This window comes from Oryx dammah, unplaced genomic scaffold (genome assembly GCF_014754425.2).
Source record: "Oryx dammah isolate SB20612 unplaced genomic scaffold, SCBI_Odam_1.1 HiC_scaffold_8, whole genome shotgun sequence".
NCBI classification, from domain to species: Eukaryota; Metazoa; Chordata; class Mammalia; order Artiodactyla; family Bovidae; genus Oryx; species Oryx dammah.
Window position 1 is genome coordinate 27568649 of NW_024070192.1, and position 22046 is coordinate 27590694.

General features: G+C 60.8%; 1 protein-coding gene across 2 annotated transcripts in view; it reads left to right on the top strand.

The window, feature by feature from the left end:
* RAI1 (retinoic acid induced 1) overlaps positions 1-22046 on the top strand; it is a 103766-nt gene that overhangs the window by 30630 nt on the left and 51090 nt on the right. Inside the window, exons 1-2 of one of the 2 annotated variants that reach the window (XM_040245803.1) lie at positions 4152-4205; positions 4622-4755. The gene's annotated coding sequence lies outside the window, so the exon portion shown is untranslated. Of the gene's footprint in view, positions 1-4151; positions 4206-4621; positions 4756-22046 lie in introns of those variants that run through there. The other variant, XM_040245802.1, reaches the window with a different exon arrangement.

Genomic DNA, 22046 nt, shown 5'->3' on the forward strand with positions numbered 1-22046 from the left:
GTCTCCTGCACTGGCACGCAGGTTCTTTACCACTGCGTGACCTGGGAAGCTCTCCTTTATTTATTTGTTGCAGCACACCTCCCCTAAGTGTCATGGACAACACTGTGTCCTGACAAGGAAGAAGGGGAGCTCCATTTTGCTCCTTGGTCTGACTCCTCACATGTAGAATGGTCCCTGGAACATAGGAGGTGCTCCGTAAATACTGCCCAAGTGGTTGGGTGCCAGGGGCCAGTCAGCCGTCTGGCCCTCAGAGACCTGACTCTGAAATGGGAAGGGTGGCCGAGCTGAGGACAAGATGGAAACTTGAAATTGCTGGCGCACCTCTGACCCGAGGCCCGCGCACCTGCAGACCAGGCATCCAGTGCCTGTCCTTTCCTCCGTGAGCCACAGCCCTCCAAGCCCAGTAGGCCTGGGAGTCACCACACCAGGGCTGAGCTTGAACGAGACGTCTGGGTCTTGGTAGCACCTGCCGGGCCTGATGGCTGGAGTCTGTGTCCCTCTTCTCTGCCTCTCGTGCCCACCAGGAGGGTGGGCCCTGGCTAACCCCTTCCCTGGTGGCCTGTCAGTGAGCCCAGCATCTGGCAGCCCCCCCGACTGCATGATCTGCCTGGGCGACCCTCCTCCTCGGCCCCTATTTATTATTTCACCCTGAACAGCACCTGGACACTGGGTGGCACCTACAGGTTTTGCTGCATCCTCACTTTCCTCTGCAGGAAAGTGGCTCTGCAGACAGTGCTGAGCAAGCGAATGGGCACCGTCCTGGCCCAGGCTCTCAGGCTCTGACCACGTCTCTCCCCAGGAAACAGCTTCCCTTCACCAAGACCGTGAATGTTCACCCTGGCCCATGGGACTCTCCCGTCAGCCAAGTGCAGGGTTCCCTCTCCCTGCCAAGCCTGGAGCAGGACTCACATGGCAGGGCATGGACTCAGACCCCTGGCTGGAGCAGGGAGCCAAGTAGCCAGGCAGCCTCCCCTCAGCATGAACGAACAGAAGACCTGCCGTGTGGTGGGCCCAGCCCACCATCCTGCAGATCCCACTGGTAGGGGCTGAGGGAACAAGCAAGGGGTCCAGGGCTAGGCACACCTCAGTCTGAATCTTGGTGCTGTTGCTTCATTCATTGCTTTGCTAAGAGCATCCTGAATGCCTGCTCTGGGCCTGGCACTGAGCCAGGGTCTGGAAATTTACAGTCAGGTGAGGATCAGTTGTCCTGCTGTGTGTTCTTGACAAGCCCTCTGATGGCTCTGATCCTGGCTTCAATCGGAGATGGGCAGAGCCCTGCCTTGACAGCACTGGTGGAAGGGCCTTGGCCAGGTGGGGGCGTCTGTCCTCTGCCTGGGAAAGGGCTCCGTTCTCCTTTGGGGTGAGCGGCAGCTCCGCCATCTTTCTCCCAACCCCTTGGACACGTGATCAGAATCCAGAATCTACGAAGGGCCCTCGAGTGACCTTGGATGAGTCATACCACCTGTCCTTGCCCCACTGTTCTTCATCCCCTCCCATTGTTCTCCAGAGGGGCCCTGGGTTCAGAGAAGAGGAAGCGTCTGGATCAGGCTCAGTCGTTCAGTCACCAGATACTTATTGAATCTGTGCCAGGCACCATCCCAGGGACGGAGGAGGCGCCAGTGAGCAGACAAACAAAAGCGCCTACAAAATACATACATTACATACGGTATATTAGAAGGTGGGGAAGAGCGTTCCAGGCACAGGGATCAGCAAGTGCAAAGGCCCCGAGGTGAGAATGAGACAGTGGTGAAGGGTGCAAGGGAGTGAGTGTGCTTGTCCCTAGGGAAAGTGGGCATCCACCACCATCCTTTCCCCCACCTACCACCTGGCCTGTTGGGGGGCTGCCTGGAGGAGATGGCTGAGTCAGGATGTGACAGAGACAGGCTGAGGGTCAGGCAGCACTAAGGTTGAGTCGGGGGTCCCAGAAGGAACTGGGACTTTTTGTCTTAATGGTGCATGCAGTGGCCTCAGGACTGAGTAACCCTGGTTTCCAGGCCAGATAATTGAAGACTAAGCATCTGCATATTAGAAGTGGGTGGGGCTAGAGCCCGGAGAGGAGGGGGTGCTTGGGGTGCTCAGGGTTGGCTGGGGGATCTGGCACCTACAGGTTTTGCTGCATCCTCACCAGGTGAGCCCGGAGTCAGCAGAGGGTCTGTCTCTGGGAGTGGTCTGCTCTTGGCACCAGGCAGCCACCCTCAGGACTGGGCAGACTGGAAGCTGTTCCTGGCCAGTGCTTCCCATGCCTGACTGCTAGATGCTGATTCCCAGGCAGAAGGAACAGCGTGGAGGGGCTCTGGCCACTTGGATGGATGAGGTCTGGGCTAGAGACCAGGAACTTGTTTTCTTCGTCCACAGTTGACAACCTACAAATGGCAGGTTTGGGGTGACTGTTCTGGCCCGCAGGGTCCTAATGGCCCCTGGACAACTAGGACCTGCACAGCCCTCTGCCCAGGACCTGGAGGCACAGCAGTCCTTCATAAAACCCCTTCTCGATGCACTCCCGTCACCCCCACCCCCACTTCGCTGCTCCCCACCACCACCTGCCCAGCCCAGAGGGGCTGGGCTGAGGAGGTGGTGGGCTGAGGAGGCTGAGGAGGGTATTGGCCCCTGCCCTCCAGGGAGTCACCAGGTCTCTGCGAAGGTCCGGCAGGGCGGGGAGAAACACTTATGTACAAAGCCCTTAGTGGAGGGGCGGTTAGTAGGTGGGGACAGGGGTCTGGCCATCACTGAAGAGCAAAGGCCGAGTGACAGAGGTCGTGGGGTGCGCTCCTCCCTCCTGCCAGACAGACAGGGGCCTGGGGGGACGCGAGGTTGGGGCCAAGGAGAGTGGGACGGCCAGGCTGGCGGGCAAGGAAAGTGGAGAGAGCCAGCGCTGAGGCGTCAGTGTGATCCCTGGCGCGATAATCGGGTGGACGGACGACAGGCCGGACACGTGTTTGGGTAGAAGGTGGGTGGATGGAGAGAGAACGGATGAATGAATGAATGGCTGCGTGGGCGGTGAGCAGCCCGGCGAGGGGCGGGCCGCCAGGCGCTCAATCACAGCCCCGGGGCGCGGCGCCCGCCGGCTACGCGCAACCCTCCCCCCGCAACCGCTCGCCCCACACCTTGGCCCCGCCCGGGACGCGTAATTCCGCGTCCCTGGGGCTCTGGGGCCGCTACGACGGCGGCCCGGGACTGGGGCCAGGAGGGCCCGCCCCTCGGCCGCGGGGGAACCGAAGGTACGGTCCCGCCTCGAGGCCCCGGCCCTGCGCTTCTTTGTCTCGGCCTGGTCCTCCATCGTCTCCGGACCGCCACCCGCCTCGGCGGGCAGTCCTCGCCGCGCGCTTCTGGGCTGCTCACGTATCTCCAAGCCTCGGTCCCCGCTGCCCCCAGCCCGTAGGCGTCTCCCCGGCCCGGTCGAGTCCTCCAAACCCGGTGCCTCTAGGACCGCGGGGCCGGCCAGTGCCAGGAGCTCTAAACTGCGTCTGTGGAGCGGGGGCGGGATGCGGGTCCCCGGGTCTCCGCCTTCTCTCCTCCGCCACCACTCGCCGCGCTGTGCTGGGACCCCTGAGCGGCCTGTTCGTGCCTCTGCGGCGGTGCGGTCCCTGACGCCACGCGGCCCCCTTCCTCCAGCCAGGCCTCGGCCCCGCATTCAGAACACTGCCCCGTTAGCCCCACACAAGACCGCGTACGGGCGCACCCCAACCCCTCGCTGGTCCCCCGCCCGTACAACCGCAGCTTCATGCAAACAAGCCCTCACGGAGACACGACACCCCTAAGACACACTCGGGCCCACGCAGACACAATCCCATACGCGCACAACCTCACGCAGACACGGCCCACATAGGCGCAATCCCGCAGCCCTTGATAAACAATCGCACACAAACAACCCCACGCAGGCACCGCATCACTCAGTCCCCCCGAGACCCAGAAGCACATTCACAAGCTCGCAGCAGGCCCCCACGCCCTGTGACATTCACACGGGGGGCAGACCAGAAATGCACAGCCACACTAATAAACACACGGACCCGAGCGCGCAGCCAGGAGCTCACCCACGGGCTCGTAAGTCACTGGGAAAATATTAAAGCGTCCCCTCCCTCCCCTTCCTTCTCTGACGCGCGCGCGCGCGCGCGCGCACGAAGACACTTACCCCCCCCCTCAACCCCCGCCCCCCCCGGGGCCCTAAGCGCCTCGGGGCGTCCTAACCAGTGACCCCGAGCCCCGCGGTGAGAGCCGCCGGAGCGTCTCCCCGGCGCCCCCTCCTCCCGCTCCCTTCAGTTCCTAGTCCTCCCCCGCCCCCTCCCTCCTGCCCCCTCAGCCTCCTCCCCTCCCCCGCGTCTGGGGCGCGGGCTGCGCGCAGCCAAGCCCCTCATCGCGCGCCCCTCCCCGCGCGCGCCCCGCGCCCGCATCGCGCTCGGCGAGTGGATGCGGCCATGGGGCGGTCTCTACCTCCTGTCCCCCGGTGGCCCGTGAATAATGGCTACTGAGGGCGCTCGCAGGGGCTGCTGAGAAGGAAACACGGGGCGCGAGAGGCGCGGCGCGCGCGGGAGCGCGAGGGAGAAAAAAGCGAGCCCCCGGCCGCCGCAAGCGGCGGGCGGAGAGAAAGGAATCGTGCGAACGCTCACATTTTTTTCTCCCAAAGATCTCATCCGGCCGCCGCGTTCTGGAAGAGACGAGGGGACAGCGCGCGCGAGCAGAGGAGGAGAGGCGGCGCGGGGAAGGGAGGCGGCGAGACGCGCAGCGCCCGCGCCCGGGAGACCCAGGAGGAGCCCGCAGGTATTGTTGGCGGCGAAGCTTTGTGTCTTGGTGGGTGGGGGGACGATCCGGGCGCGAGGGCTCCCGAGGCTGCCGGCCGGGGTCTCCGCCCGCCCCCGGCACCCCTCCTACCGCGCCGCGGTCTTGGCTGGAGTTGCAGACCTGCCTGTTTGGGGGTTTCCACCCCCGTTGTGGGAATCGGTCTCAGAAGGAATTTCTTTTTTTTTTTTTTTGGCCGCAGTTTGGTTGTGCCGGGGATTTCCCCCTCCCCTTCGCTCCACCACACACTGGTGAGAGGTCTTGGCGACCGTGGCACCGGCCGAAGGCTAAGGGCTGAGATGGCGGGGCTGGTAGCCGCGGACCGGAGGAAGGGACGCGGGGAGGAAGGAGTTTTGCTCAAGTTCGCAGTCTGCGCCGCGGAGCTGGTCAGGCGGGGAGGGTCGCTGCGCGCCCCGTCCTGCTCCGGGCCACGGGTGGGAAACTTCCCTAGAGCGCAGCCTCCCGGGGGACTCGGCGCCCCCGACGCCTCGGGCGCTCACTCCGGCCGCCTGGGCCCCGCCTCGCCGCTCGCGAGCACAGAGGTCGCGCTCTCCCCGCCCCCGCCTTCCTCCTCCCCCGGCGGCTTCCGGATCTGGACCGGGCAGGAGGAGCGGCTCCGAACACTTCCCCCGGAGACCCCTCCCCACTGGCCGCGATAGTCCTCTGCCCTGGCACCCCCGCCTCGTGCGCGCCCCAGTGGACAGGCTGACAATGAAACCTCGCGCCTGGGCGGTTGTGGGGAGAGGTCGGAGCTTGGTCTCTCGGGGGGCTACTAACCCCTGGAAGCCGGAGGGGGGACTCCTTGGGGGTGGGGCTTGTTTAGGTTAGAGACGTTGACATCGGGTGGGTCGGGCGGGGTGGGGTGCGCGGTGGCGGCCCAAGGCTCGGGTTCGGGGGCCGGGGTCGCGGGTTCCAGCCTCTCTTGGGGTTGGTGATTGGCTGGTGAGTGCAGGCACGTCGAGCCCCCCTCCCCCATCAGCCACTCCCCCCCTCCTTCCCGTACAATGCGGGCTTCAGAGGTGATCCTGAGGGTGGTGTGAGTGTGTGTGTGTGACGGGGTGTTTGTCTCCTGCGGTCCACAGCAGGCGCTGCTCCTTGACCTGGAGATCCGACCCTCGCCCCTCCCCTAGGGGCTGGAGGCAGGGAGAAGGGGGTGGGAACTTCTCCTTTCCCGCCTGGGCACTGCGAAACGAGTGCTATCCCTGAGAATTTCCGGGGACCGCAGGCCTGGGGGTGCTCAGCGCAGAGTGGGGGCCGCGGGGTCAGCGGGGTCTCTGCACACAGAGCGCTCCATCCCTCTGCGCCTTGCGGGGAGGGGCGGAGTGGAAAGGGCCAAGGCTAGTTGGAGTGGGAGTGGGGGCAGAGCGCCAGTGGAAATCTGTCTTCATTACGTTCCAGAGAGCGGCCCCCCTTTTCTTCCTGGGGTAGGGAGCAGGCCCAGGGATGGGACTGCCAGCCCCGGCAGGTGAAGGAAATCCTTCTATTCAAAGAGGGGATCCTTGCAGGGGTGGGGGGCAGCACGGGAAGGCTGTTCTGTGGCTGCATCCGGGCGTGGAGAGAGTTAATCCTCCCCGACCCTGTCAGCCCCCACCCAGGAGGCTGCAGTTGGGACCCTTTGAGCTCACAGCATGTTCCCACCCTGTATTCCCACCAGGTGGAGGGGTGCCTTCTCAGGACCCCCCTCTGAGCCCAGAGAAGGTGCTGCAGTGGGAGAGCCTGGGAAAGCTGGTGCAGCCGGAGCCTATGGCCTCGTGGGGGGACTCTCCCCACGCCGCAGCCCCACCGTGAAGGTCGGTTTCTGACCGAAAGGCTAGACCCTGAGATCTTCACAGCTGAGGGCCAGCCTGGGAGGTCACAGGGAGGCAGGATTGATTTCTGCTCACTAGAACCCCTGTAGGATCCGTGCCCGCGGGTGCACTCCCGGGGGTGGGGGGGCGGTCTTCCTCCTCTCCTGGTTCCCTTTCCTGCAGGTGAGAGCCGGACCTGGCCACAGTGGACACTGGGCTTTGGCTGGACAGACACAGGGATGAATGAACCAGTATTGAATGAATGAATAAATGAATGGAAAGGGAAAGTTTCTCAATTGGAGGTGTTCATTTTTAAGAAATAATTTTTCAATATATATGTTTTAAAATATGATTAATGGGAAAATCTGAAAAATAGAGAAAAATAAAAAAGCTTGTGGACAGTCTCGGTGGGCTGTGACAGTGTTAGTATTTTGATGTCATTTTCCGCAGTCTTTTTGGCTTGGTGGCTGGGTTGTTTTTTAGCGACTTGTCGGCACTCTCTCTGTTCAGACGTATATCCTGCTCTCTTCGTTGGCGCTCATGGGAGCCTTTTCCTGTTTTGTAACCAACTCTTCATAAACACCGCAGTTAATGTCTTCAGGCTTTTCCAATCGAGTGGATGCACCACCATTTACTTAATATTACCCTTTTGTTCCATGTTCTGGTTGCCCCTGATGAATGAGGTAGTGGATTTCTTCGTGTGGAGAGCTTTTTTTTTTCCTTTGATGTTTAAGACGATTTCCTCAAAATGACGCTGCTCACGCCTGCAGTGGGAGAAACAGGCTCCTCATTTTTCCCCTGATAAGTGGGACACTGTTACACTTCCTCCCCACGATCCAGAACCTTCTTTCAGAACTGAAAGAGCCTCGGCAATGAGTCACCTGTCTGAATCCCCTCCTTTGACAAGAAGGAACGGGAGCCCAGAGAGGGAAGTGAATTCCAAGGTCACATAGCAGCCAAGAACAGGCTGCTGATTCGCCTTTTGGTTTCCAGATTCCGGAAGAGGGGGTCCTGTAGGCTGGCCTTGCCCATTTCACAGACGGGGGCACTGAGACCCCAGGAGAGGAGGAGCACCCACTCGCCTCTGATGTTGATGTCTGGAGCACCAGACAGGCTTCCTTAGCCCTTGTGTCTCACACATTGGCTATGGCCATGATGTCCACGGTGCCTGGGGCCACCCAAGGTGCCAGCCTGTGATTGGCCAGCAGTGGATTCCCTGCTGCCCCTGCCCCATGGTTCCCCCTTCCTCTCTGCCATCCCATTTTCCAGGAGGAAAAGCTGAGGAGCCAAAGCAGATGCAGAGAGAGAGTGGGACTGCAGATGTCAGAGGACCCCCTTGGTCATGCCCCTGCCCTGGCCTTCAGTCCTAGTAGTTCTGGGTCTTTTCTGGGGCTGAGGCGGGTGTTGGCACAGACCCTGCAGTGGGGAAGAGGGGAAAGACCAGCGACGTTTCAGCTGCTCCCTCTGGCTCGGCTTGACCCCAGGAGGTCCCTGGGGAGGAAGGGAAAGGGAGGGGAGAAAGAGGAGAGGAAAGGAGGGTTGGGAGCAGAGGTGCTTGGAGAGAAAGAAAAGAATTAGAATGGTGGGGGAGAAAATGGGGAAGGAAGGGATCTGGTTAAAGCAAAAGGAGAGAGGAGGCCCCCGCCCCCCCCCCAGGCCCATTGGGCACCCTTGGGAGCGACTGGGGGCAGGGTTCCCAGTGGAGGAGCCAGGGCTGCTCAGAGCTGTGTGGCCTGGGTCAAGGTGGAATGGAACAGCTCTTTACAGGGCTCAGGAGGATCCAGACCAGGTGGGTGGAAGGGAGGTGGCAGCTCCTCTGGTCACGGGTTCCAGTGGGGCGGGTGGTGAGGCACCCCAGGTCGGAGGCCAGGGCCAGGGGTGTGCGTGGGGTGAGGCGATTATGGCTCTGACTTCCCATCGCCAGGACAAGGGCCTTGTGTCCCTCCTGGAAGCAGCCCTTCCGTGAATGTGGGTATTTGGGCCTTTCTTTGGTGTCTCGACTTGGATGCCTTCCCATGTGCCTGCGTGTGCATATGTCTGTGTGTCTGATCCTGTTTGTGTATTCTTGGGGGTCGGTATGCCTGCCAGCCTGAGTGTGTACGCCCATGTATTCTGTGTGCCTCGGGCCCTATTTTTATATTCTCGGGCATGTATGCTTGCATGCATACCTGTGTATGTGTGAATCTGTGTGTGTCCCTGTGTGTACATGTCTTTGGGTCTCTGATCCCATGTGCGTTTCCAGGGGACAGTGTGCCCTCGAGCTCGGGCACGTGTGTGTGTGTGGGCACACACTGCTCCTCCTAATGGCCCCGAGAGGGATGCAGGCACCAGGCTTCTATGCCGTTTTCAAGGTTGCAGCTGGGTGGGTGAAGTGGGGGGCAGCCTTCGACTGGAAGGGGGGCAGGGGGAGGCAAAGAAATTCTTAAAAGACCATCTTCCCTCTGGTCTCCAAGGAGATCAGCCTGTGAAATGATCCACACGTTAATTAAAAACGATTATATCCTGATTGAGCCATTCCTGCTCACGTCCCCCAGCCGGGGAGAGGCCGGGGCTGCGGCCAGAGAGGCAGGACGTGGCAGGGTCCCTGGGTCCCACTGCGACAGGGCCGGCTCGGGCCCTGGCCCCTGGAGGGGAGCGGCCCTGGGGGGCAGGTGGCGAGGCATTGGGGGTATGTGCCCACAGCTGATTTGAGCTTCTGGTTTGAATTTTGAAGACACCCACCCCCCGGGTGTGTCCTCTGAGGTCCGTGGAGCTCCTGCCAAGAGGTTGAGGTTAAGAGCTGTCCTCCCGTGAGTGTGGACATTTGGGCATTTTTGTGCTGTGTCTTCGTGCTGTGTGTGTGCACACCTATTTGTGCCTCTGTGTGAGTCGGGATGGCACCGCCAGCCCTGTGGATCCCTATTCCTCTGTGCCGGGCACTGAGCCTGTTTGCCCAGATCCTGCGAGTCAGCGTTTGTGGTTCCGGCTTTTTAGAGAAGTGGCATGCTTGAGGTCACGGAGCCAGAGGTTGGGGACCGAGTCCTCTGATCCCAAGACCCAGACCCTCTTCTAGCTCCCAGCTGCCCCCAGACTTCCATGATGAGGGGTGTTCCCTCTGCATGACCCCTGGGAAGCTGAGGTGCCCAAGGGTAGGCCTCGTCATTCTCACAGTACTCCTGATGTTGTTCATTCTGAGGTCCAAGCTGCATGGGGTGCAGGGCTGTGCTGTCCAGACATGTGGCAAGCAGATGACTGGCCAGCTGGAGTGGGCTGTGCTCCTCTCCTTCCCACGGCCATCCACTCTGGCTGATGACCAGGGCAGACCAGCTACAGGTGCCCTGTGGGACTGCTGGCCACCAGGTACCCACACTTCTGGGTCCATGCTGCTGAGCCCTTTCTGGAAAGATCTGGATCAGGTCCCACTGCCTGGCCTGGTTGTCTGGCTCCCATTAAGCCCTGCAGTCATGGAACAAGTAGTCATAGGAAGAAGAAGGCAGGAGACCCTCAGCCCGCACCCCAGAATCAGGTGGTGGTGTGGTTCACGAGAGGGAGGCACTCAGGTGAACTAGGACACCTGGTGTTTGTGTCCAGAAGGTGGCCTGCCACCCTGCCCCTTCCACTCCACACAGTGGGCACCAGCCTGTGTGCCCAGGAGCCGTGAGCACATGAGCCAAGGCCTCTCATGCTTCCCTGAGCCTCAGTTTCCCCTTTGTACAGTGGCAGCATAGCTCTTTCCTGACCAGACTGTCAGGAAGGTAAGAAAAACCAGGTCAAGTGTGTTCAAGACTTGTCCCACAGAGGGGAGTGGACCGGAGGGTACTTGGCTGCATCCAGATGCACAGGGAGGCGTGTCTGTCCATTCAAGGCACCGGTGTGTCACCTCGGCAGGGGCCCTGGGTCTGGTGGCCTCTGGGAGGGGGATGCATTGCTACTCCCTCCGGGTTTCTGGGAGACCGGCTGGGGTTGAGGTGGCCTCCAGGGGACTCAGACGTTCGCTGGACTCACCCGAAGCTCCATTACCAAAGGGAGAGAGTCTGCAAAGGGGGGCGGTTCCTGCTGGATCAGGTCCCACAGTCTGAGGGAAGCCTGGCCAAGGGAGGGTTGTGGGGCCAGAAATGGTGTCATGAGGAGTTAGAGGCACGGATGGGACCAGAAAGGTTCTCTGTTGTTTCTCAAGGGCAGCACTCAGGGAGACAGAGAGAGGCAGATGTCAGCTCCTCCCAGGAAAAGCCTTTTGTCCCGAAGCTGGAGGAGACCCTGCCTGCCTACATGCCCCTGTGGGGTTCCATCCCCTGAGCACCTCACCCCATGTGGTATCAGCCTTCTCGCCTCTCCCAGGGCCAGAGGTGCGTCCTGTCCCCTCTGTCACTCGCACGGAGGCCCTGCTCATCTGCAGGCGTGTCACCCCGGGGGAGTGACCAAAGATGAGCTCGGGTCTGCACAGCTCCGGGGTCTCCACCCTCCAGGCCCCACGGGGACAGTGGGTAGAGCTACTGAGGGCGGGGGCCACAGCTCAGCTCTCCCAGATGGCCTTTGGGGATGCAGCCCAGCAGCTGTCCCCCACCTTCTTAGGAACTGGAACTCAGATATTCACATGATGTCTGGCTTGGGTGTGCTGTCACCTAGTCTGGAAACTCGCCTGTGGCCAGATTCAGAGCGCAGGCCCCGTTTGCAGCCTCCAGGTTCATCGCTGTCACCCAGGGGTCACTGTCACTGCCCCCCGTCCAGCCTTGAGAATGGTGCCAGCCTCATGCACATGTGCCCCGCTCCCACGTCGAGTGAGGGTTTGCGAGTGGAGGGCACACTGGGACCGGACCAAGCGCCCACCTGCCCTGTTCTCCTGCACACACAGCTGGGGTCCCAGCTGCTCCCACAGCCAGGCTGGGCGGGCATCTGATGGGCGCCGGGGTCACAGGTCAGGCTTATTTCCTTCCTCGCGCCCTGCCCCCAAGGAGTCAGGATGGTCTCCAGGAGTCAGGAGCACACCTTTCAGCCGGCCTAGAGGCGGGACAGGGCCTGGAGTAGAAGGCTCTGGGAGCTGGAGGCTGGGGTGGAGGCTGAAAGGAGTCTGGGCCCAGCGGGGTCCCGCTGGAGCAGAGCGAGGACCAGAGTGACCCGCCAGTGCCTGAGTGTGCTCCCTCAGAACGCAGCCTCCCCAGTCCTTGCTGGTGGCACGTGGACTGGAGGGAACTTCCTCCTCCTGCGGCCTCCTGCCCCCGGAGCTGGGAGCTGCTGTGCAGACCTGGGGCGCCGTTCCCCAGGGAGGCGGAGGCCTGCAGCTGAGCCTGTGCCCTAGCCAGAGGGATTACAGAGTCTCGGCTGGCGAGGGAGGTGGTGGGCCTCCGGGACCAGTAATTAAAGCCCAGCAGATGATAATTCCCTAAAAGAAAGCTCAGCAGGAAGAGGGAGGAGGGGCCCAGAGAGGGCAGCAGGAGGCAGGGTGGTAGGCTGGGGAGTGGACAGAGGACTGGAACCTGGAGTCCTCCTGTTCAGAGCATCCTCTCTGAGACCTCCCTCTGCTGGGCCCCAGCACTTAGCTGTTTCCTGTCTTCAAACTCCTGTGAAGGAAGATTTCCTGTTGTCTGCGTCTTACAGAGGAAGAAACCGAGGCCCAGAGGAGGCCCCTATGGGACAAGGTCCTTGGGGCCAGTCAGAGTCTTGGCACGGATGACCAGGATGATGTCCAGGCCAGGCAGATCTTCCCACCCCTCCGTGTGTCTGGGGAGGGGCAGGGGTCCTGGCATCACGGCTCACAGTGTGGTGGCTGGAGGGGGTTGGCTACCCGGCATCGCCTGCCATGCAACTCGGCAGGATCACCCCTCTATGGGGGTCTTACACACCTGTCCGGGGCTCCGATTGTCCTGGGGTTTCCTGTAGCCTGGACAGTAGGGGTGGCCAACAGGGCAGACCCTGCGGTGAGGGGGCTGTGACCTCTGGGACTTCCTCCCCCGCCCCCACTCATCCTGCAGGTCCCTCTGAACCTCTCACACTGCGTGGAGGGGCTTGACTGTTACCCCATCTGGCAGAAGAGCATCCGAGCCGTCTCCTAGAAGTGAAAAGCTTTCTGCTGTCCTGCCCTCCCCGCCCCCCACTTCATACCCACCCCCCCACTCGTCTGAGCAGACTGCCCACTCCGGAGGGGCCAGAGACTCAGGCTGAAGACCACAGACCAGACCAGAGCTTGTCCCCGGTGACACCTTCAGGTGGGCACTATGTGGCCTGCCACAAGGCTTAAAAAATAATACTGGGCTTCACATAAAAATCCCACTTTCCGCTCCTCTTACAATTGGAAATCATAGAGCTGCAGACAGAGTTGAGACAGGGCTGCCCACCCCTTGGGCCTCTGCAGACCCTTTTCAATCTAGTTAACCTCCACTCACTCCCACCCCACCAGGTTTGCCCGTCACCCCATTTACATCTGGGGCTTCTCTGGTGGCTCAGTTGGTAGAGTCTGCCATGCAGGAAACCTGGGTTCCATCCCTGGGTTGGGAAGATCCCTGGAGAAGGAAATGGCAACCCACTCCAGTATTCTTGTCTGGAGAATCCCATGGACCTAGGAACCTGGTGGGCTATAGTCCACAGCGGGTCACAAAAGAGTCAGACACAACTGAGTAACTAACACACACACACACACCACTTAACACCTGGGCACCCCAGCTTTCGCTTATCTTGGGTAGATTATATCTTGGAACTCCTCTGTAAAATGTCCAGTGAAAGTGTCTCCAGAAATTCTCCAGGTGAAAGTAAGTACAATAAAAGGAAGGGGGTGCCAGGAGGAGGCTGCCAGAGAGGGCCGGAGGTGGCAGGGGGCCTGGGGAGCATCAGCGAGCTCTCCGTGCCCTCACATGCCTGCTGGGCAGCACCTGGGCACCGCCCTGCCAGCCTCTGCTGGCTCCACACGTAACTGTGACCCTTGGTCTAGCCTCGAATCTGCACACCCCGCCCCGCCCCGCCCCGCCCCAGGCCCTCTCTGATGGAGGGAGGAGGGCTGCAGAGAGGTGGGGGGGCTCCGACAGCACCCTATTCTTGACTCCCAGTCCAGCACCCGTTCTCATCTCAGATACTGTAATGTTGGCTGCTTGTTCATGTGCATTTAAAAAGAACACTCTTGTAGTTAATATGCGGGAAGGATTTTGATGTTCTCGCACATAACCTTTTGCTGAAGTGACATCGTGCGGTGAAAGGGTCCCGGGAGAGTCGGTGTAATTTGGGCTGTGAGGGGCGGAGAATACCAATGCAGAGACCTCTCCAGAAAGCCCGGAACCAGGAGCCCCAGGGACCCCCACCTGTCGTCCCATCCGAGGCCTTGTCCCCTACTCTCCATCCTGGCCCCAGGGACTACAGTTCTTTCAGATTCATTCATATTTGGGCTTGGCTGTTGGGCTTTTCCCTCTCATGTCTCTGGTCTCTGAGTGGGATGAATTCCGGGGGAGGGGTCCTCTGTGGAGAGAGGGATGGAGTTCGGGGGGGGGGGCAGATGGGGAAGCCCCGTTCTGAGCAGGAGCTGGCCAGTAGGGGTGGCAAACAACCGGGCCCTCGCTGCGGGAAATCGAAGGGCACGCTGAAGATCTGTCTTGTCTGCCCTTGGCCCCAAAGGATCAGTAAGGGGGTTTGAGAGGTTCCAGTTAATTGAGGCTGAGTCTAAATCAGAAGGCTTAGTAAATGGTAATTATCCTCCCGTGGGAGTGGCCCAGAGCTCACTGATGCCACCAGCATGGGGACCGGGGTCGGACCCCTTCCCCTCCTGCCCACCTAGAGGCTCTGAGAACGGCCGTCCGAGGTCTCAGGGACAGACCTGGTATGGATGGGCCACCTCCTCCCTCCCCTGGGCGGGCTCAGGGCCTGGAGGTGTTTGGCATGCCGGCTTTCCACCCAGCTGTCTCCAGTACCGTCCCATTGGCTGGGGATGGGTGTCTCCACATGGAGCCTCAGCAGGACACAGACTCTGGGATTCCAGAGAGCAGCACCCGGCCGTGTGGACAGAGGTGACTGCGAGGACTTTCAGTCGTGCCCTGAGAGGAACTGTCATTTAAAGTGGCCCACAAGCAGCCAGGGCTGCTCCAGAGGGTCTGCGAGCAGATCCAAAGTGTGCCTTCCTCTCCTGTGCGGTCCTTCCTGAGCTCAGAGGCCTGGGCTATGGGCTTCCCTGGGTGACCACACACAGCAGTTAACTGAGGCCACCTTGACTGGTTGGAGGACCCGGCCATGGCCTCCTGCCTCTCGGGGTCCCCAGACCTGCCCAGAGAGGCAGGGAGTGTGGGTGAGGGTGGGAGTGTGTGTCTGTGTGCCCAGCAGGGTGGGGCTGAGATGATGTGATGCTGTGTGCGTGTGTGGCTCCCAGGGCTGGGAGGGGGGTGGCTGTGAGTGTGGGCACCTGGGCCAGTGGACACATTTGTGCCGAGGGGAGGGGTATGCCAAGGCCCTGCCCACCCTTCCTGGTTCAGACCTTCCCACCCAGGCCCCTCACTGCCTCTGCCTCCAGGTCAGACCCGGGAGGCTCCCAGTCTCTCCAAACACTGACCAGCCATTCTCCCCTCTCCCAGGGACCTCTACACCTGCCAGCCCGGCGCTTACTTTATCCTTGTTCCCAGGATGAGAGCAGGTCCTGTGGGTGGCCAGGAGGTCCCAGGGCACCATGGGGACAAGGAGGGGGAAGGAAGAGGCCACCTGGTCACTGCTCAACTCGCTCCCCGCCCAACCAGGAGAGCCTGAAGGAAGTGGTTCCTGGGTTTTCACAGCATCTGGGCCAGATGGGGAGGCCCCTGTGGATGTACTGTGAGCGTTTGCAGACGCAGATGGAGCGTGTCCAGAGGTGGGGTGTTTTTAGAACTGAGACATGGTGTGTCTGGGCCAGGCTGAGGGTGTTTCTAGAGACGACGTGAAGGTTTTCTGGAGGAGGGGCATGCAGCTGGAAGGTGAGACAGGGGCACTTGGGGAATAGAAGGCATTTTCTGGGGTGAGGATGCTGCCTTTCTGGATTCCAGACATTGTCAGGGCTGAAACATTTCTGGAAAGGGACTGTTTCTAGAGACAGACTGTAGTACTTCTGGAAGCGGGGTGTTTAGGGGGTGATGCTGGAGTATTTCTGGACGTAAAATAGGGCACTTCTGGATCTGAGGTATTTTCGGAGCTGAAGTGGAACGTCTCTGGAGAAGGGATGTGATATTTCTGGAAACGGAGCATGTCTGGAGCTGAGAGGAGCCTTGATGGAGAGCACTGTCATTTCTGGAGACGGAACATTCTGGATCAGACAGAGGGTTTCTGGAGAGGACATGGGCCACCCTCAAAGTGGGGGCTGGAGTGCTTCTGGAGATGGAGTTCCTGGAGGTGACGGTGGCTCAGTTAGGGCAGCCATGGATACCTCTTGAGAATCGGGTGAGGTGGCCTCGGAGCCTAGAGGGCCCGGCCTGTGACCCTGGTGTTGTGGGATGGGCTCCTGCCCAGGCCCACCCTTCCTCAAACCTCCAGCCCTGCTTGTGAGGCCCCAGCCCCACCCTGTGGGCCCTGGCAGTGTCCAGGCTCACTGCAGGCACAGGCTGTGGCTGAATGGTTAATCTCACTTCACTCAGCTTCCTGGGAGCCACCTGGGCTCGCTTCCCAGGCCTCCATTGGGGACCCCCCACCCCGTACTTTTGAGCAGCCCTGAGGTTGGCCTTGTTTCAGCAGAGGGGTCATGGGGTATGAGGCCTGAAGTGGGGGCAGGCCAAGTCCCTGCTGGGCCCAGGGTGACCTCAGGGTCCTGGCCACCTCCCCCTCCCCCAACTCCAGGGGCTTGGATTTTGAGGACTGTCACCACTTGAGCTGGCCCGGAGCTCTGAAGTAATTATTTCTCTTCCTTAATTGAAATTTCAGCCTCAGTGATCCCGTCTCTGGATCCCAGGGTGGGAAAAGGCAGGGAGCCCCTGCCCAGAAAGAGGGAGCCAGTGCCGGCCCCCAGGCCCTGGGGGCCACCCCATACCTCGGATGCCAGCCGTGGGCATGGGTGGAGAAGCTGCAGTTTAGGGAGACAGGGGTCTCAGGTGGTTGTGGGAGACTGCAGTTAAGAGGCTGAACCTTTACCCCTGACAGTCTGGGGGAGAGCTGCAGGGGGCCTGACCCAGGCAGGTGTGGGTCTGGGGTGGCCTGTGTTGGGGCCCTGATCCAGGGTAGCAGGAGGGGCCAGGCTATTGGGAGAACCATCTGCTGGGGTCTGGGGGTGGGCCAGGGGTCTGGCTCATGCCAAGGCAAGGAAGGCAGGGGACCAGATAGTGCCTGCTTCGGGGCTTGGTGAGGTGCTGGCCACGAGGGGTGGGCTGTGGCTGGGGGAGGGGCACCAGGGAGCCTGTTTTCCCAGCTGCGGTCAGCTGGGCGGACACACGCACACACACAGACACACACACTCACTCTCTTGCTCTTTCCACCTGGGTGGTCCCTGCCTCCTCATGGGGCCTGTGGGCCTGTCTGCCAGAGGGGACAGCCGGCCCCAGGGCCAGCAGGAAATGGGGAGAAGGGTGGGCTCCCAGGGGGAGAGGGGGAGAGGGCCTTCTGGTTCCAGGAAGCAGGCAGGCCTGGCCTGGTTCTTGCGGGCCCTGGGGGTCTCAGTCTTCCCCATCTGGGAAGTGGGGTTTGTGGGCATTCTTGGGTGTGGTTGCCCTCCTCACTCCTGGTGTTAACGTGCTGGGTCAGTGCTGGCGGTGTTTTCCAGGCACCCATTAATGCTTGGGCAAGGGCTCCCCCACCCCCAAACCCCCAGGCAGGCTATGACAAGGGACAGTGGGGCCACTTGGAGTGAGGATGGAGGAAACATTATTAGGATGAGAACCACGCTCAGCAAGGTTGCCTGAGCCCTGGCTCTAGAAGCACACAGCTGCCTTTGGTGGAAGATACCTGGGCTGAGCTGCCCTCCAAGGGTAGGGGCCAGAGATGGGTAGGAAGGGACATGCCAGCCCTGAGAGCTGGGGAAGTGAAGAGGGGGTGCTTTCTGAGGGGGAAGAGGGTGCAAGCAGGGGCTGTGGCCCCTCCGCCTGCTGCCCTGTCTCAGCCCCAGACCATCCTGCTCCAGCACCACCCCCCCTGACCTCCAGCTGCCCCCATTGGCCTCCCCTTGCTTGGGAATTTTGAGGCCTTACACCACCACCCGCCCTGAGCGGAGTCCTGTCCTCCCTAGGGTGGGGGCCTGGAGCCCCAGAGGCTGCCTGGGGTGGGTTCCTGGTGCCTGTGCCGCCGGCCAGTCAGCTTCTGAGCTGACCTCCTTATGTCGGGCCAGATGGGGCAGCCCCTCCCCCAGGCACAGAGAGCTCGGTCACCTCACCACCAAGGGAGCAGGGAGCCTTCCTGATGCTGCAGCTCCCCAGGGATTCAGATGCCAGGTGAACCCCTTCCAGGTGGATGGCCAGGGGCCCAGGCGTCAGTGCTCCAGAGGGCATGGGGACTGCTCCCCGCAGGGGCTTGGAATTGATGTCCACCAGAACCTTGGGAGGCCCTCCAGGGCCTCCACCTGGTGGGCGGCACATGGACTTATGGGACGCCGACTTTTGGCACCTGGGCCAGGGCCCCTGCCCACCCCTTGCCATTGCACGGCCTCCTTTTGGGAGGACCCTAGCCAGGGGGTCCCAGCTCCTCCTCCACCTAGAGAAGCTCTGGGTCCCCAGCTCAGGGACCTGCCCTCTTCTTCAGAGACCTCCCAGAGGCTATGGACACTGCGCATTCGCCCCTGGGGAGCTGGTGTCGTTGCCCCCCATGGAAAAGTGGCCCCTCCACTGTCAGCCCGAGAGCTGGCCGGGGGCTGGGGGCGGAGAGACCTGACGCAGTGCTGGGGCTTCCTACAGGTGAGGCCAGCAAGTTGGGCAGAAGAGCGAAAGAATTTGCCTCAGGCCACGGCCTGCCCCCAATGGTGCCCAGGCAGGGATGCGACTGGACTGCAGACCGGTGCCCTTGTGGCGGTACTTCCTGGGCCCAGACGTCCCAGGAGAGAGGTCTAGGCAGCGCAGGCCTGTGGGCCACATTCTGTGTGTGTCTCTGACCCCTAGGCTGTGGCCCGTCCGCAGGCTGGGAACGGGCCCCCATCTTGGCTTCCCCAGAACAAAGCGAGATGAGCCTCAGCGGAGGCTGCATCTGAGCAGGTGGAAGGGGCTCCATCTGCCTTTTGTTACCCGAGGAAGGAGGGCCTGTTGGATGTGCCCTTGAACAGGGTGGGGTGGAGTGGGGTGGGAGGGGGCCGTGGGGTGGGGGCCGGGGCAGACACACCTGAGACAGACGCCGCCCCTGCCCCCACGCCCATTAGCACATCGAGAGCGTGGTCACCATCTTAGCATTCAGCACACACGCACGCTCACACACATGCCCCTGTGCGCACACACACATGCTCACACATGCCCCCCACCGTGTGCGCGCGCGCGCACACACACACACCCCTTCACGCCCATCACTCCCAGCTTCCTACACCCTCCCCTGAGGTTCCCTGTAAACCAGGAAGGTAGCCTCTGACCAGCAGAGAAAAAGAAAGAAAAGAGGAAGGGGGCTTTGGAGGAGAATGCGGTCCTGGAGTTCCCTTAGTTCCAGCTCCAGTGACTCGTGGGGCGGGTTTGGCCACCTTCCTGCTCAAGAGGACCCTCCCCCCGGCCCCTCCATCACCCCATTAAGGAGACGGAGCCCTTGTTCATGAGTTCTGCAGCAGAAAGGGAAGAATCAAGGACTCTTCAATAAGAGAGAGCTCCCTGGGTGGCTCTGAATAGTTGCTTTTTGTGTGGCGGCGAGGGACGGTCCTCTGCTCGGCGCGCTCTGCCCTGGCTGCCTCCTTCTGTCGGCAGCCGCCACTCCTGGGTCTCCAGGTGACTGAGCTGGTTCCTCGGGAGCCTGGTCCTTCGTTGTTCCTCCCTTTCCCTCCCGACACCCTCTAGCCTAGCCAAGGCCATGGGTGCCTCTGCATCTCAGGAAGGCAAGAAGAACACCGAGGTGATTGTCAGAAAGCTGAGACCTGGGGAGGCTCCTGCCTTGTTCCAGAGGCTCCCCGCGTCCAGGTGCTGGGCCGGCCACCTCTGCCAAGCCCAGGGCCAGGCTCCGTGCCCATGGAAGGGGCTGGACTGGAGGGAAGGCCGGCCCCGGTGGGGGTGATGGTGAGAAAGGAGGCAGACAAGCAAATCCGTTTCATCAGACACTGCATATCTTAGGAAAGCACATTTCAGCTCTTTTGGCTTTTGGCAAGCTGGTCCCAGCCTTTAATTTTCTAATAAAAAGGAATTACGTTTGCTGAAAAGACAGTAACCAGTTCATGCCAGTGTCTCTCCCAGAGACGGTAGTTCTGTTTTGGGTGCCTGCTGGGCCTGTTGGATTAGGGGTGGATGGTGGGCTTTTGTGGCCACAGGGGTCTCTGGGGAACATTGTAGGGGCAGGTAGGACCCGTGCATCCCAGGCTGCAGCGCCAACCCTACCCAGAGGCCCAGAGACCCACAGCAGTTGTTCAGTCGAGCAGTCACGTGCAACTCTTGGCCACCCCATGGACTGCAGCACTCCAGTCCTCTCTGTCCCTCACCAAGTCCCAAAGTTTGCCCAAGCTCATGTCCATTGCATCAGTGATGCCATCCATCCATCTCGTCCTCTGACGCCCTCTTCTCCTTCTGCCCTTAGTCTTTCCCACGGCAGACAGGAATAAATACTTGTGAATGAACCCTCACTACTGAGGCCTGGGCTGCTGGGTCAGACCTTTGCCCCGTGAGTCACTGCACGTGTGCACACGCACTCCCCAGAGTCTGTGGTCACCTATCTGAAAGGACTTGCCAGCTCCGCACCCCCCAAGCCCCTGGCACCGATTCATTGGAAGCTTTGCCAAAAATCATATCCTTTAAAAAAAAAAAAAAAAACAGCATGCATTCATTGTTTGGGAAAAAAAAAACAGAAGTGTGTGAACTTGGAAGTTTATGTTTCCACAGCTCCCGGCCCGAGCTCCCCAGGGGGATGGGATCCACCCTCCCATCACTGGAAATTCTGTTTCTCAGTACCCACTGGGGTTTCACTCCGTGCGACCCTGAGGGCCCCTCCACTGTCCACTGCCCGCCATGGGGATGGCTTTTCTGCTGTTAAAAATACCTTCATTCCTGTCCCAGTTTTATTATTTAAAAAACCTTTTTTGGATTTATTTATTGGCTGCTCTGCGTAGCTTGTGGGATCTTAGTTCCCCAACCAGGGACTGAACCCAGGCCACTGCATTGAAAGAGCTGAGTACTAACCACTGGACCACCTGGGAGGTCCTCAAGTCCCAGTTTTAAAGGAGCCTGGTAGGTGGAACACATGATAAATGTAGCCTTTGTGATTCGGAAGGACTCTGTACTCAGTTCCCTGCCCCAGGCATTTCCTGTGCCCTTCTGTGTGCCAGGCCCCTGGCCCAGGACCCCATGGTTCCAGAGGGGTGAGGAGGACCCTGAGCAGCATCCAGGGGCCCAGTGTTCCCGCCTCTAGTGTGGAGGTGGCCCCCCTGCCCGCGTCCGCTCCGGGCACCAGGCCACTGCTCTTCAGCCGACCGACTTGGGAGCAGCCTCGGGCTCATCTGGTTGGGCCCTTGGGCCAAGAGGCACGGGAACGCCAGCACAGCGTCCCTGTCCTTGGCCTGCCTGCACCACAGTCCCCAGGGTAGCCCTTAGGTGCTGCTGCCAGCCAAGGCCCCATCCGCTTGGCAGCACCCTGGCAGGGCACTGGGGCATCCCGTGGGCTTAGGGGGTGGAAGGGAGATGCAAGTGGGAATGGCAGTGGGACCAGTCACCTGTGCCCCCTGCACAGTCCTATACACAGTACCTGAGAGGCGGCTCACTCACGTCGTGATGACGCGGGTGGTCCTACGTGCTGCCAGGACCCTCCCCTGCCCCTCACTGCCACCAACTTGCCCGGGGGAGAGACCTGGGCCGGTCAGGGTCACAGGGGGTTGGGACCCACCTGCCTACACCTGGCCTCTGAGCCAAGCTGCCCCATTCACCTAAGATGGCCTGAGGGCAGGGTGCAGTGTGGTTTTCATTCACGAATTTTTAATTTTCAAAGGAATGGTAGCTCTAACTAGAGAAGGAAAAAGCAATAGAGGTGTATCAGACAATAGGTAAGGTCCGCCCCAGGTTTCCCCAGAAGTCATTCTTTTCAGTTTAACGTGGCCCTTTGGATTCTTTTTTTTTTTTTTTGGTGGATTTGCACACGCACACACAAACACACACACACACGCCCCTTCACTGAGCACCTACTGTGTGTGGAACCCTGAGATCTCGGGTTGATGTGGGCCTGGGCCCTGCCTTTAGGGGTGCCCTTGTCCCGCTGGGGGTGATGGGGGATAAGGGCCTCAGGGAAGGGGCTGCAGGGGGCCATCAGGAAGGGCCTCCCGGTCTTCAGGAGGGGAGGAGGAACACCCGGCTGGGAGCTGGTTTGGGACACTAAACCTAGGGGTCAGCCCCTTTGTGCGCAGCATGGGGGACTTAGCAGCAGGACATGGGAAGGCCAGGGGGGTGGCCTGGCCTTCGTCCTGGGTGGGAGGCCCTCTGCCGACACCCTGGT